The sequence below is a fragment of the Gymnoscopelus braueri genome (genome assembly GCF_963280865.1).
Source record: "Gymnoscopelus braueri genome assembly, chromosome: 14".
Classification (NCBI taxonomy): Eukaryota; Metazoa; Chordata; class Actinopteri; order Myctophiformes; family Myctophidae; genus Gymnoscopelus; species Gymnoscopelus braueri.
Window position 1 is genome coordinate 8,152,891 of NC_137619.1, and position 17,250 is coordinate 8,170,140.

A 17,250-nucleotide genomic window follows, 5' to 3' on the forward strand; every position below is an offset into this window, starting at 1 on the left:
AGTACAGTATTGAGTAAATGCACTTAGTAACTTTCCACCACTGGTACTCAACCCCAGAACTTGAGTCAAAGAACATATACTCCTGGTCAAATATTACTCAACTACAAGTGAAAGGTTGCTCTGTCAAATGTTGTACTTGAGTTAAAGTGCTAGAGTACTTGCAACCTATATAAAAATCTCCATATATAGGCATAAAGGGACACAGGTAGACAGACAGAAACAGACATCTCCATATATGGGCACAAAAGGGACTCAGACAGACGGGTACAACGGGTACTCTGACAAAGCCCACGACACTAGACTCAGACTTATTGGTCGGATCTAGATATTTTCTAGATAATCTTTAGTTATTCAAAAGTACATATTACAAAGTACATTTTATTTTTAATATCGACGCATGCATAAAAAAAGGTCAATAATAATAGTGTGTGTGTGTGTGTGTGTGTGTGTGTGTGTGTGTGTGTGTGTGTGTGTGTGTGTGTGTGTGTGTGTTAGGGCTGGTGAATTAATATTCGAATATCGAATATTCCTCGAATATGGGGAAAATATGTATATTCGAATATGAAAATTAATATTCGAAAATTTTAATATTTTATATTTTATTTTATTAATGTTTATTTGACAGGGACAACACAAAAAACAATGTATCAAGTTATAAAAACAAACAAAATATATGTTTTATTGGATCCGAGCACTCGATAGGCTACATTGTTTTTTGTATTGTTATTGTCGATTTTTTTTTAGATTAATTTATTTTGAAAAAAATATTAATATATTTTTTTACAATACTAATAATAATATTTGAATATATTCGAATATTTGCCATTTTTTAAGACCAATATTCGAATATCATTTCTGAGGAAAGTTGACAGCCCTAGTGTGTGTGCACGAGTGTGTGTATGTGTGTGTGTGTGTGTGTGTGTGTGTGTGTGTGTGTGTGTGTGTGTGTGTGTGTGTGTGTGTGTTGCTTGCTGTCACCTGCAGGTCGGTCGCTGGTCTTCCCTCTTCCGCCATCTGTCCAACGTGTCGGCGCTCACACTCTCCAACACAAAGTCGTCCAGCATCTGAGGGTGCAGCGAGAGGTAGGCCTTCACTTTCTCATCTGTCAAACCTGGGCCAGACACACACAGACACACAGAGGAGAGATGACAGTTATTCACTTGGCCCGTCTGTGACACGTACGTCGCAATCCGTCACCCTCGATGACAAAGACATCATGACACACAAAGTGTCACACAAAGTCACAGAGAGAGCTCTTTGTCTTTTCTTGAGGAAATATTGTCTTTTTCAGCCATACTTTTAGTTCCCCAATACTCTGATAATCATCATATACAGTAGTTGTTGTCGGGGCAGAAAAAAACTCCTATCTCCTTGATTCACATTTGTTATGATTTTTCCTAAATGAATGCCCTACTCATACAAGAGTGTCATAAAAAAGTAGTGAAAATAGCAGATCTGCTATTTTCACTACTTTCCTTTTTTGTTTTAAATAATAAAAAAGTAACTTGTATGTGGACATACAAGGTTTCCATCCAACAGCAACGATAATACTAAGATAAGATAATAAGAACATGGCTCCGGAATGCGTCCATTTCGTGCACAGTCAGCACACACGCACCCAGAAATCTGTCCGGTGCAACTAAACCCTTTCATTGGTCAAACCAGTGCACCTTACATTGAGCATCTGTGAGCGTGCATGTTGTGTGTGTGCATGTTGTGTGTGTCCATGTTGTGTGGGTGCATGTTGTGTGTGTCCATGTTGTGTGGGTGCACCTAAATGATTTGCTGGTGCACCTAGAGTGTATGAAAAGGTTAGGCACACAAGTGCAACCAGCTAAAAAGTTAGTCCGGAGCCCTTTATATGTATTCCCAGTACTCAAGATACCCGGTACAACAGCTTATGAACAGCAGTATATGTTGTTGTTGTTGACAGGGACTACAGATGTTAACTAGCATCCTTGCTAAATCCGGTTTATTTACATCAATTCATATAGTTCTTTAATATACGCCTGTCTGTTCCCTTCCAAAGAAAGTGAAGTAAAGCTGGAGTTACCACAATGAGAAGGCAAGAGACAGGAGACATCTATTTCACCTCTTTCACCATTTATTTCCATGTTGGACACAGCCAACAGGTTGTCAACAGCTTGAGTAAGGCTACCTGACATGCTTTTATAGGCCCTGCTGCAGGTAGATGACCTGGATGATACCATTCACAGGGAGGGAGGGAGGGGGGGTTCTAACAATGTAGAGCTAAACCCCATAGATATAAATACATACATAAATGACATTATATATATATATACAAAACGACATTAGATAATTACATTACATAACAGAATCCAATACTAGACCCAAAACAACCCCATATAAGTCCATTCACATTCCTGCACACCCCTGCTATCTTGTACTGCTCCTAGAAACCTTTGTGACTGGTGGAGCTGCAGGGTGAACTCACAACATGAGATGTGGAACATGGAGCAAGATTATCTTACATTTCACTTACAGTGTAGTGTACGTGTATTTTCTTTTAATTATTCTGTAAATATGAGTCTTTATGTATTTTTTTCCCTCTTCCTCATGGACCTACTTAGGGATTAACCCATTAACTAAGACCTGGAACGCATCTGTGTCACTTTAGATTTCTTCGACTATTCAAAAATAGCAGATCTACAAGCTCATAGCGCAGCACCGAATTTTTTTTTTTTTTTTTTTTTTACTGTTATGATTTAGAAAACATTGTTAAGAATCACCTCAGGTCTTAAAGGGTTAACCCAGAGTCAGTCTATCTTATGTGGATTATGAAACCTCTTATCTCATCATATTTTAACTTTTTGTGTTTTTTTCGTAATTTAACGGCCTACTTGATCATACTAACAGCGTCACACAAAAAGCAGCAAAAGTAGCAGACCTACAAGCTCGAGACGCGGCGCGAGCTTGTAGATCTGCTACTTTTGATGCTTTTGAAAATGAATCCTGAGAAGTAAGGTTTTGTCGGTTTCCGCCCGACAGAGATGATAGGGTAACGCCCCCCTAAACACCTTATAAGGACAGGTTATTGTGCCTGGCACATGGCCAAGAAAAATACTTTTAAAGAAGAACTTCGGCTACTGTTAAATAAACCTAAACACAGTTAAACACGTTTGTTTTGATAGTTTTACACTTTAGTTTCACGTTCGTATTTGTTTAAAATAATAAACTTTGTAGGAAGCTTGCACCAAATCATTTCAACCACTCTTTTAGCCTAATATATTAGGCTAAAAGTGATGGGACCATGAAACTGAATTTGATTGTAGTTTTCCAGAGTGTCAGTTTACTGGCATTTACAGGGAAATCAAAACCCATCCAGTGGTGGAAAAAGTACTCAAATGTTTTACTTAACACATCGGGTGCCAAACACGGTCTGAACCGTGTTTGCGCAGAGTAGCGGTCCGGTGCCGAACACGGTCCAGACCGTGAAATATGTCTTTTTGTTTTTTTCGTTTTTCTCCACACGGGCGGGGCTAGAGCAGCTCTGGGAGTACCCATTGTGATCTTGAGAAGGATAGGCCAGATAGATCACCGGAAGAAAAAAACATGGCTGCCATCCACTTCCTGTCTATTTCCTTCTTTAAAACACCTATATCTCCGAATCTGTTTCCGGTGGGGAAAACCGGTCATGCGCGATGCGCGATCCCCCCCCATTGTAACTCGCGAGTGAAATGTTATCGTTCCAGGCTGTAGCCAGGGTCATCGCGCAACATGAATGGATGTTTTTTTTTACATGGATTTGCTCCTCGTGGAGTCTAGAGCTTTAAACAGCAAAGCGCAGTCAATGGGGAGAATGCTGGCACCCAACGTAAGTTGTTATGAAAAAATGCTGGCACCTGATGTGTTAAGTAAAAGTATCAATACTGCACTGTAAGTAAAAGTCCGGTATTCAAAATGTACTTGAGTAAAAGTACAATGTATTGGCATCAAAATGTACTTAAAGTACCAAACGTAAAAGTACTCATTATGCAAAATGACTCATTTCACAAGTCTAATAAATCTTTTGAAAATAGTATATTGGGATAAAGAGGTTAACGCATGTTTTGTAATAATAATAAAAATCGACAAAGTAACTAGTAACTAAAGTTAAAAAAAAAAAATCCAGTAAAGTTAAAAATCCTCACATTTGTACTTAAGTAGGCCTACAGTAATTGAGTAAATGTACTTAGTTACTTGCCACCACTGAGCCCAGCAATGGCAAAACATTAACACTTGTGGCGCCGTAAATGCTGTGTCAGGAGGAGAGAGACAGTAACATTAAAAGAATCTGAAAGCACACAATATCATCAAAGGGATTTTATGGCTCTGCAAGAAGCTATGACAGGTTATCTCTGTCTGTGTGTGTGTGTGTGTGTGTGTGTGTGTGTGTGTGTGTGTGTGTGTGTGTGTGTGTGTGTGTGTGTGTGTGTGTGTGTGTGTGTGTGTGTGTGTGTGTGTGTGTGTGTGTGTGTGTGTGTGTGTGTGTGTGTGCCCGTGTGTGTCTGTCTGGAGATAATCTTGCAAACTGCTGGAGCGATCAGCGCCAAGCTTTGTCTGCACACTGCCAGTAGGCCATAGAAGTACCTCCACCATCTTGTTTTACACATTGTATAAAAAGGCATCAAAGCATCAAGGCATCAAAAGTAGCAGATCTACAAGCGAAAAAAAAGAGTAATAGTTTTGGTCATATGAGTTTCTGTGTTGATTTCGTCGACTAAAACTATGACAAAAATGTTCGTCGACTACCTTTATTCACTGACTAAAACTAAATAAAAACTAAGCTATGATGACTTAAACTAAGACTAAATATATTGACAATTTCGTCAACAAATAAAAACTAGACTCAAATGTTAGGGAGGGTCTAGTGGAGAAGAGATCCAGTAGACTCGGGTGTTGCACTCTGAAAATAGCAGATCTACAAGCTCACAGCGCCTCGCGCTGCGACGCGTTGTGAGCTTGTAGGTCGGCTATTTTCAGCATGCAACCAAGTGTAAAATCAGCCATTATGACGCCATCAAGGCACCGCCAAAATACATTATAGTCGACTATAATCTTATGATATTTAGTCGACTAAAACTAGACAAAAACTAAAACATTTCAGATGACTAAAATATGACTAAAACTAAATGGAATTATATTCAAAAGACTATGACTAAAACTAAATCAAAATTTGCTGTCAAAATCAACACAGGTTTTCCACCCGACAGCGACGATAAAGCACATGTTTTACTGTATATACTTGATTTTTTTTCAATGGAAGTCAATGGGGCTGGGCTGTTGGTCGCGCCGTTGGACTTTGTATATTTGATTTGACGGTGCCTTCCTGTTATTTGACCTGTTGTGTGTTCCTTTCCTTTCCTCTCCTCTATCCTCTCTTCCCTGTTCTACCTCTTCTGTTCTACCTCTTCCTGTGAACTGACAGAATGTTGATTCTGTACCTTATCTTTAGTATGAGTGCTCTTTTAACCCATTCAACCCGGGAAGGCATTTTTTCATTTCTTTGGCTATTCAAAAATAGCAGATATACAAGCTCATAGCGCGGCTGGAAAATCGTGAATATTTGTGCAAATCTTTGAATATATATATATTTTTTAAAGCGAACCTTTTTAACTCAAATCTCTGCTTCTGGGGGTCCCTGGAACTACATATTTTCAGATGGGGGGCCAAATACATATAATTTTGGGGGTCCTTGACATGAAAAAGTTAGAGCACCACTGATTATAGCAACATACGTTATAATAACTGGATTTAGAAGACATTTAATCCCCCAGAAGCAAAGATTACAAAAGAGTTACAAATGTATATATTCAAAGATTTACACAAATGTTCAAGATTTTTCAAAAATAGCAGATCTACAAGCTCATAAGAGCTTGTAGATCTGCTATTTTTGAATTGCCAAAGAAATCTAAAAATGACACAGATGCGTTCCCGGATTGAACGCGTTAACCACTAATAAAATGTTCTCTTTTTCTTACCTATTAAGAGAAGAGCTAAAATAAGAAAACATTTGATGAAGCCTAAATGTTTACTTTTAACTTTCCCTGTTTTGCTGCTATGCTGGATTGCAGATATACAAGCTCATAGCGCGTCACTTCGTGCCGTGCTATGAGCTTGGCAAAAACATTTAGATTTTTTGCAAATCATTGAATATATATATATTTTTTAAAGCAAACCTTTTTAACTCAAAACAATGCTTCTGGGGTGTCCCTGGAACCAAAATGAATGAATCGAACTTGTGCAATCATTATACTCTGGGCTATTTCTTATGACAATACAGTGTTCTATTAATATGCCTACAGTACATATATACAGTACAGTACAGCATACAGTAGCTCATATGTCCAAAACTGTTTCTTTTCAAGATAGAAAAAATAGCAAAAGTAGCAGTACTTGTTTTCCCTCTACACAACATCTCTTGAATAAAAAGGTGATCTACAAGCTCACAAGAAGTTGTGGGCAGTGGGCTACAGGCGGGGCTACGCTGCTGTATGAGGCAACTTCCCTTTTACTGGTAGTGAGCATGGCAGTCGCTGTGCCGTTCGGACTGAAAGGGCAAGAACACTTTGGTAGAGGTTTGGGTTGTGTAGTTACCTTGCCATGATGAGAATTTGATCATTCAAAATATGCTCCTCATTGATTGACTTGCATTGTATGGCTCTCAAAGTCACTCTTTTAGCCTGTAAACAAACACAAACAAAGCTGATTCTGCCAATATAGAACATCATGAAACCCAGTACTGTTTCTTTTTTTTTAAATAAAAATGTCAACTTCCTGTTAATATTACTATTTGAAGATCCGGATCCGCGGATCCAGTCCGGGTTTTTGTTCCTAATATAAATTGAGAAATCAACAGGAAGTTAACATTGTTATTTAAAAAATAACAGTACAGGGTTTGGTGATGTTCTATATTGTCTGAATCAGCTTTGTTTGCGTTTGTTTATGTGCTAAAAGAGTGACTTTGAGAGCTGTTTGACCGTACATATATATATATATATATCACCAACGAACATCATAATGAACGGGCAAACGCTGGAGGAAGTAAAGGACTTTAAGTACCTCGGGTCCTTTGTGAGTGAAGATGGCAGCTCCACAAAAGAGATAAAGGCAAGAATTGGCATAGCAACATCAGCCATGACGAGACTGGCCAGTATTTGGAAAAGTAACACCATCAGCTTTCCAGTGAAGGTCAGACTTTACAAGTCACTTGTTGTACTCTCCACCTTACTCTATGGCTGTGAGAGCTGGACACTCACAGCGGACACGGAGCGCAGGGTACCGTCCTTTGAAAGCAAGTGCTACAGAAGAATGCTACATATATCATATAAAGAACACCGGACAAATGATTATGTTAGACAGTTAGTTACCACCCATGCTGGAGAACAGGAGCCTCTACTCTCAACAGTAAAAAATAGTAAACTGGCCTGGTATGGTCATGTCCAGGGGCGTCACGCCCATTCACTGTGCGTACGACGCGACACCCTCACTCTCACAGATCTGTGATTTCATACCCCCCACTTTTTGTCTGTCTGTTTTTCTTTTTTTCCCCGTTCCATAACATAAAGCTACTGATTTCATCCCAATAGCGTGAAGTAGTTTCAACTAGGCTACCTGGCTACTTTTATTTCCAGTAGTATTTCAAAATAAAACGTGTGTTGAATTATAACATTACAAGTATAGATTAAAACAACTCTTATTTTGAAATGTGCATCGTTTTGAAAGGAAACAGCTTTCTGGGGGCTCCTTGACTAACGTGCGCCAGGCCTATAGTATATGTTGACGTTCTCATAAAGTAAACAACACCGGACGGACGTGAGACATTATGGAATATAAAGACTTTGGGGCAAAAGTTCATATTTACCACTGAAACCAAGACAATGTGGGCCTATGGAACAAAAGTGTGTTTTCTTTCGTCATCTTTGTAGAAGGTGAGTAACTTAAGTAATTAATCTAATGCTGACGGTGGTGGAAAGTAACTAGAAGAGAAGAGGCAGGCAGAGAAAGTCCTGGATAGACAACATCAAGGAGTGGACTGGCTGCAGCTTCCAAACCATGCTTACGCACAGCAGAAGATGGAGAGCGCTGGAGATCCCTGACTGCCCATGCATCCACCATGCAATTATTTTTGATTTCTTGTCCACCTTTGGAGTTACAACATGGCAAGGTAACTACACAACCCGGATATATACCTTGAAACTAATAGCTGATCTTACAAGCTCGTTGTGAGCTTGTAGATCAGCTATTTTTAGGCGCGTAAAACACCGTGATCGGACGCCGCCCGGACTATATAAATGAATCATAAAGTGCTCGGCTAGCCGGGGCCCGTCTCGCTGATATTTACCGTATACGACAGTATCTCCAGGGACAGGAACCCCCGACAGAGACACTGGGGCTAAAGGAGGTCTCCGCTGCGCTTAATAGGCAATTAGGTTCTTGAGAGCCCGGCTAAGTGCCGCTGTTTATTGTCTTTGTTGTCAGGGAGAAAAGCCATTTGCAAAGAGCATCGTTGAGGGGGAAAGTTGATTTTAACCCATTAAGACCTGGAACGCATCTGTGTCACTTTAGATTTCTTTGGCTATTCAAAAATAGCAGATATACAAGCTCATAGCGCGGCACCGAGTGCCGCGCTATGAACTTGTAGATCTGCTATTTTTTTTCAATCTTGAAAAAAAAAAAAAAAATGTTAGGATTTTTAATAATTTAGAAAACATTTTTAATAATTTAGAAAACATTTTTAATAATTTAGAAAACATTTTTAATAATTTAGAAAAAAAATTTAAGAATTTAGAAAACTTTAGAAAACATTTTTAAGAATTTAGAAAACATTTTTAAGAATTTAGAAAACATTTTTAAGAATTTAGAAAACATTTTTAAGAATTTAGAAAACTTTAGAATTTTTTTTTAAGAATTTAGAAAACATTTTTAAGAATTTAGAAAACATTTTTAAGAATGGCCTCAGGTCTTAATAGGTTAATGCACTCTATCAGACATGTGGCCCTATATATCCTCCTGAAGCGTCTTTCACGGCCAGGCCAGGAAACCATCATATTTGGATTACTTGACCAAAGTGGCCTGTGGTTCTATGTGTCTCTCTCTACAGTAAAGCAGTGGTTCTCAAAGTGGGGTCCAGGGACCCCCAGGGGGTCCTTGAGGGGGGGGTTCCACAGGGGGTCCCCAGCAAAATGTGTTAATACAGCATCACAATCATTTGAACCACTTTATCCATTTATGCCTTGGCTATTGAAAAATAGCAGATATACAAGCTCACGGCGCTGTACATCTGCTATAGATGTAGATCGGCTATTGTCCGGTGCGCGACGCGGCCGCACAACAAAGCATAAATCAGGTATAAGACAACATCTCAGGACGTCCCATGACCGTTTGTAGAATCCCCCAGAAGCAAAGATTTGAGCTACAAATGTTTGCTTTAAAAAATATATATATATTCTAGGGGCACGGTGGCGCAGTCGGTAGCGCTGTCGCCTCACAGCTAGAAGGTCCTGGGTTCGATTCCCGCCGGGGACGCTGTGGGCGCTGGGGGCGTGTCTTCTCCTCCGCGTCATCGGTGCCCATACCCTAGGTGGGGTTGGCGAAAGGGCCTACTCTGTTTGCCGTGTCTCCTAGGGTAGTTAATACCCTCACAAAAACATGTAGTAATCCTGGTCGCTATACCGCCTCCCCCATGACAGCCGGGGCGCCTGATGGAGGGGAAAGGAACTGGTTGGAATAACGTGTTCCTTCCACGCGCTACGTCCTACCGGGGAAACTCCCCCCTGTCAGGTGACAAGAAGGTCAGTTGGCTCTCATGCATTGAAGGAAGCATGAGCTCGGCCCTGGCCTCCCTAGGCTGTGGGGGACTGGTGTAGCGCTGGTGTAGCGCCCAGGATCACTTAGGAAATTGGCACCGGGTGGAAAAAAATGGGTTACAAAAATCATGGGATAATTTCTTTTTGAAAAAAATATATATATTCAAAGATTTTTCAAAAATAACAGATCTACAAGCTCACTCATATCGACAGAGGTATGAGCATGCATGTCGTGGTGTGTTACAAACTTAAAATGTAAATCCCATGGGATAACACTAGAACAGGGGTCTTCAACAGGGGGTCTGAGGACGAGAGTTACTGTGATAGGAACTTTTTTAGATTTTATTTTTTTGTATTAAACACTTTGAACCCTATAGCATTCCTATTCTGAGGAGAACTTTGGCCAAAAATAGCAGGTACTCAAGCTCAAAACGCCTCGCGCCAAGGTCAAGGTTACACTAGTCAAGTATTGAGGGTTCAAGTGGTTAAATGTATGAAAATACACATTAACATGAATTCAACACTGGTGACAGTGCTGTCAAACAAGTCTATGAAGCTATCTATGAAAAGGTTTCATGTAGTGGGGGGTCCCCCTGCTTCATCTCTCTCTCAGCTATAAGGGGGTCCTTGGCCTGAACAAGCGTTGAAGACCTCCTGCACCAGAATGAAGGCGGTCGTATCGGGCTCCCTGTCCTAGATGATGAGCCTTGTTGGACATATCGCTTTCTCACGAGATGTCCGGATATCAGCAGCATCTGTAGACTCTCTTCACTATGAATCACAGGAGGACACGCAGCTGGGAGGCATGTGTCCTACCCCCCCCCCCCTCTCTCTCTCTCTCTCTCTCTCTCTCTCTCTCTCTCTCTCTCTCTCTCTCTCTCTCTCTCTCTCTCTCACACACAAACACACACACACACACAAGCGCGCACACACACACACACACACACACACACACACACACACACACACACACACACACACACACACACACACACACACACACACACACACACACACACACACACACACACACACACACACACACACACACACACACACACACACACACACGCAGCAGCAGCAGCATCAAAGTGGTACTAAGTGAGTTGTATGTCAGAGATCCCACGGTAGTGAGGGGCTACAGACTGTTGTTGAGAACAACACATTACACTTAAAGGAGCACTTCACCCCCAATATGGCTTTTTTTTCTCCTATCCTTGAGTCGCCCCACGAAGCCTGGAATTCATGGATAATATGTGTCTTGTTTTTGTTCCATTCCTGAATGAAGAATCAACAAAAAGGAGAGAATATTTGATGAACTGAAGAAAATAGGGGTTCAAGCATAAAGCAGCACTATGTAGCTTTTTAATGAATAAAATGTAATTGTGTCCAATCTGTATGGTAGAGTATGTTAATACCACTATATAAGTCTCCCTGCTCTTCTATTGAGACATTTAGATGGTGTCAAAGGTCATGTCTCACCTAGACACACTTTTTGACCCGTTGGTCAAGATTCAATTTATCCCCTGAGCAAGCAGGCAGGCTCTATTAGCTCAACTGTAAAATGTCAGCACTTGCGCAGGAAAACTGGGTTCAAAACCGGGGTAGAGGAGGAAAGTTACATAGTGCAGCTTTAACAACAGCAAAACAATATAAAATAATATATATATATTCATTTTATAACCTCCAACACTTGAATTATACTGTGAGAATTGTTTTGAAGTTTATACAATATATTTATGATATAGTTTTGCTGTTGTTAAGCTTGGACCACTATTGTCTTCAGCTCATCAAATTCTCTTCCATCTTTGGATTCTTCATGGAGGAATGCGACAAAAACAAAAACATTCTCAGTGAATTCCAAGCTTCATGTGTGAGTAACTGATAAGGGGGGGGGGGTCTATATTTGTGGTGTAGTACTCCTTTAAAACTCTTCAGTGTCCTACCCAGGATATGAACCTGAATCTCCCGGTATGAGAGCCCGAATGTCAGCACTCTGCCAACATGGTGTCCCTTGGTCAGGGGGAGATATTGCTTATAATATGAGCTTCGGGCAGTACCGCTTGTAAACCAGTATGTGTCCTACCCGACAACCAGGGTTTCAAGTTCTGTGCTATACAGTATGTTGCATTAACATACTGTACCATAAAGAAAATAACGTTTTCTTCATTAAATGAAGCATCACGTTAGTTCATGCAGGGCACGGAAGTCGCATATTAGTCCATGAGCCAGAGCCCCAAAATTGAGCAATGATTATCGAAAGAGTGGGCAAAACCATACCTATATTAAATTGTTTATAGGGTCAATATAAGTAAATAAATATATGGTAACCTTTCCACAGGAGCAGCTTTTTCATATTTATCACACATTTTGTTATTTTCCCATACGTACATGACAGGTGAAAAAATGACAAAATTTAAAAAATAGTTATCATAATGAAACTTCCCCAGTTGATTACTTACATGAAGACAATGATTTGTCGTATTACAAGTTTTCTGAAATTGTATATTTAAATATGCAAATTGGGAATTAGGAAAATATGCCTGAGTTTGCATAACTTTCCAGAATCAACATTGGAACATTGGACAAAGCCAGAGTCAACATTCTTATTTCATTTTGTTAAGATGTTGGAGTCAAAGGTTTTTAACGAGGGAATATTCAATATCTGGCTCAATTTTGGGGCTCTGGCTCATGGACTAAATGCCTAATTTGCATATTTAAATATACAATTTCAAAAAACTTGTAATACGATAAATCATTGTCTTCATGTAAGTAATCAACTGGGGAAGTTTCATTATGATAACTATTTTTTAAATTTTGTCATTTTTTCACCTGTCATGTACGTATGGGGAAAATAACAAAATGTGTGATAAATATGAAAAAGCTGCTCCTGTGGAAAGGTTATCATATATTTATTTACTTATATTGACCCTATAAACAATTTAATATAGGTATGGTTTTGCCCACTCTTTCGATAATGACATTTTGTCTGGCTCATGTGCTCAGCTGTAATCAGCTGTCAGTCTGCTGATTGCTTTCAATCAGCCACGCTTTCCTACACACCAATCACACCTCAATCCCTCAACAAGGCGCTCCATTTAAATACAGCTCCCTCCTACACTGGATCTCTGCTTTTCAAATGCTGCCACACACTGCTGCTGCTGGCAAAGCTTGCTTCCACCACCACCCCAACCTCCACCTTATAGTCTTGCATTACTCAAGCGTTTAAACTGAATGTTCAACTGAAATTCATGTGTGCATGGCTCTTTAGTAAACTGGATTCTAAACTGAATTCAATGTTCTACGGCTTTAATGTTAAAATGCATTCCCGTTTGCACGACTCAAGTTATTCTGATTAAATGTCTTGCTATGGGCCGGCTCTTGTATACCTGTGGGGATAGCGTTCCCTGATTTTGCTTAGCATGCTGCTTAGCAAAATGTAGGGAACATCTTAAAGAGCGGAGCCATAAACGCCAAGTTTAACTGTATTCCATTTGTTGCAACTTTTTTTTTGTTGCGTACTTTGACGTGAGTGTTCCTGACTGAACATACAGTACGTTCCGGACTGCTCCAATGGCATGGAAGATGACATCGACTCTATTCATAACTCACCCGACAAACAAAACACCATGCAGGGAAGACGGTCAATGCACTGTGACTGTACATTTACATTTTGGCAATGCTTTGAATTTTCAATATTTTCAGTTGCCGACTGAAATTCAAATGTTCTATTTTTTTTTTTAAACTGACAGCGAAGAAGTTAACCCCCCGTCCACTAAGGAAGGAAGCAGATGATTCTGTCTCCGGACGGAACATCCGTCCTGTACAGGTTTATTTAACCCTTTAGGACCTGAGGCTACATTCTGCAAATGCCTTCTAAATCAGTAGTTCTCACACTTTTCCGTGCCAAGGACCGCCAAATTAATATTTTGCCGTGGACCCCCCCCCCCCCAATTCAAAATTATTCAAAATTGTAAACGATTTAAAGATTTTTCTAAAATGTCCAATAACACTGTAGCAGATGTACAAGCTATGTGTGAGGAGGTTGGCTATTAAAAAAATAGCAGATCTACAAGCTCACAGCGCGTCACTTCGTGCCCCGCTGTGAGCTTGTAGATCTGCTATTTTGTTGAAAATAGACAACGCTGAAATCTAAAATGCTACAGATGCTTTCCCGGTTTTAACGGGTTAATAACTCAGAGATGGTACAAATGGTCCATTTGCTTACATTTGTCTCCTCTCTGAGTTACTAGTGTTTAAATTACGACTGAGTATTTAACTGTGTGTGTAGTGTGCGTGTGTGTGTGTGTGTGTGTGTGTGTGTGTGTGTGTGTGTGTGTGTGTGTGTGTGTGTGTGTGTGTGTGTGTGTGTGTGTGTGTGCGTGTGCGCGCGTGTGTGCGTGTGTGTGTGTGTGTGTGTGTTAATTCAGTTTAATCATTTTAACCCTGTTTTATAACAAGCTTTTCAAAAACAGCGTCACGGCTATTTTCGAAAGATGAAACATTTGAACATTTTATTTTTTAACAACACAAATCTTCTCTTATGGGGGTCCTCCCCTGGCTCATCCTATACTTTCAGATGGGGGTCCACAGCAGCCAAAATACTGTATACATATCAAATTGGGGGGTCCTTGACATGTAAAATCTATTGAGAAGGACTGCTGTAGGTTAAGTGGACTGGAGCTCTGGAGCTTGTAGGGCAGACAGAGGCAGAGAGGAGGAGGAGGAGGAGGAGGGGGTGGGGTGTGTGGAGGAGGAGGAGGAGGAGGAGGAGGAGGAGGAGGGGGGGGCTGCCGACTGACGCTATCCAGACACGAGACACAGCTCTTCAGGAGCGGAACGCCTCACGAGACTCCTAGCCAGCGCTGACGCACGTAGGCGGAATACGGCTTAATAAATCAGAGAAAGTGGGGATGTGTGTGTGTGTGTGTGTGTGTGTGTGTGTGTGTGTGTATGTGTGTGTGTGTGTGTGTGTGTGTGTGTGTGTGTGTGTGTGTGTGTGCGTGTGTGTGCGGGGTGGGGGTGGGGGTGGGGGGGGGGTGTACATGGGACACAAAGACACACACAGAGGCAGGAGAAAGAGACCCTTACAACTGTGTCCTATTTGAGACACAAAGACGGCACTGTGGAAATCAGCACCACAAAAAGCACATTGGTTTTGGCTGAACAAAATATCTATTATTATTATTATTATTATTATCATTATGAAAATGAAAAAAATATATACAGTACGCATTGGTCCTCCTGTATACTGTGTGGTCCGAACACAAATAAATCATAATTGTAATATTTTCTAAAGGTCATTCCATGGTGCAGAGATATAGAAATGAGTATTATATAAACCTTCTCACACACTTAAAGCTACAGTCCGTAATGTCAAAGGCAGCCCCTGTGATGTTCTGCTGGCCGGTGTGTTGTTGTGCTATACAATGGTACAATAATGTAGAACTATAAAATGTACTCGACTATAACAACGCACATATCTAAGGGTTAACGGCGTGGTGACAAGCAGAGACTGACTGATGGGGACCGTGACACGGTCCCCATCAGTCATGAGCGGGTACAGTGCTTTAGGCAGCAAGGGGGCATTTTTCATTTTTCATTTTATTACAGATTGTTGAGGTACAGAATATAAGCTTTCATATGATGTATCATTCATTGAAATTGGAACACATTTGAAGAAGATGTGATCATTTGAATCTTGTCATCTTTAATAGTCTAAACTGAGATAATCCCTTGTAAAGAATTTCCACTTTCTAGCACCTCTCAGCTCCAGGTAATGGGCGTGAACAATGGGTAATTTATTCAACCTAGCCACTCCTCTAACCACTCCCCCATTTTCGGATTTTTACTGTGGAAAGCAACTAAGTACATTTACTCAAGTACTGTACTTAAGTAAATTTTTTTAGGTATTTTATACATAGGCTATTTGAAAATAGCCGCTCTACAAGCTCACAATGCGCATTGCAACGTGTTGTGAGCTTGTAGATCAGCTATTTTCAAACATTTGAGTACTTTTACTTTAGGTACTTTAAGTATATTTTGATGCCAATACTTTTGTACTTTTACTTTGCTTGAACGTAACATTTTGAGCACAGGCCTTTTACTTTCTATATTGTGGTGTTGCTACCACCAAGTGCTTCTTCCACCACTAAATTTGACCCACTGGTAGTCGACTATAGTCGAGGTTTACCTACTAATGATAAAGACACGCACAAGCTAGGTCCTGGATTAACTCCAACCTGGTGTTTGCACTCTCCATTTACAACCCGTACATCTACAGAAACGTTCAGATTTCAAATATAAAGTCCTTACCTCATGACAACGGATGTTACCATTCACTTCGGGTGGGTCTAAGTACCCGTATCTTCCATATTGTTCAATAAAAAGCATTTTAATCCGATCGGCGGCCATTTTCTCATAGAGTTATAACGTATCAGGAGTGCAATACCCCCCCCAACCGATACGGCCGCGTAGTTGAAAAAAAAAACGGAGATGGCCATCAATCGGATCAAAATGCTTTTTATTGAACAATACGGAAGATACGGGTACTTATGAGGGCCCGTACATAATTATAACACCCGTGGTCATGAGATAAGAACTTTATATTTGAAATCTGAACGTTTATGTAGATGTACGAGTTGTAAATGGAGAAATGCAAACACCAGGTGTACGTTCTGCCATGATGACGCTTGGCGGCGAGCTAACAATGCTAAAGCTCCTAGCCTCGTTACTCCACTGTTGTTTTGGCCACATCTTCAGTGAAATACTTCCATACGAACGTCGAGCGGCCTGTTTAGCTTGGGCTGACCTCACCTAGCTGCTGTGTTCGCTACAATCTTATATTGTTTATATAACTAGATTCTGTCCCGAAAAAGACTAACGCAATACTGGCCGCTTCCTAGCCCTGGTCCAGAGCGTTAGTGAGATTATTTTTATTTACTCCACTGCGCCCTCTACAGATCTGGACAATTTGAACTTACCATTAACCAAATCTGTAGAGGGCACTGTGGAGTAAATAAAAATAATTTCCGTCTTGCGGACATTTTCTGCCCAAAAAGTGTATTTTACAGAGTAGCTGGGGTGCTGAGAGGCTTCCCACCTCCGAGAATAGACTTTCAACAACACAAAACAGCCTTTGTTTCAGTGAGTAGCGAAATGGTTTTGTTTATTTTCACTACTCTTGAGTCTTCCAGGGCGTTAGAGGGAACTCACTAACGCTCTGGACCAGGCAGGGTCCACCGTGGTGAAGTTAGTTTCAGCCTCAGGTTGAATATTCACCCAGTGGATATTACTCCAGTAAAGTAAAATACCTCAAAATTGTACTTAAGTACAGTACTTGAGTAAATGTACTTAGTAACTTTACACCACCACAGAGAGGAGCGAAACTGATGGGCGGGGATTAGGCTTGTAACCGGAGTACAATGCCTAGCTATGACCA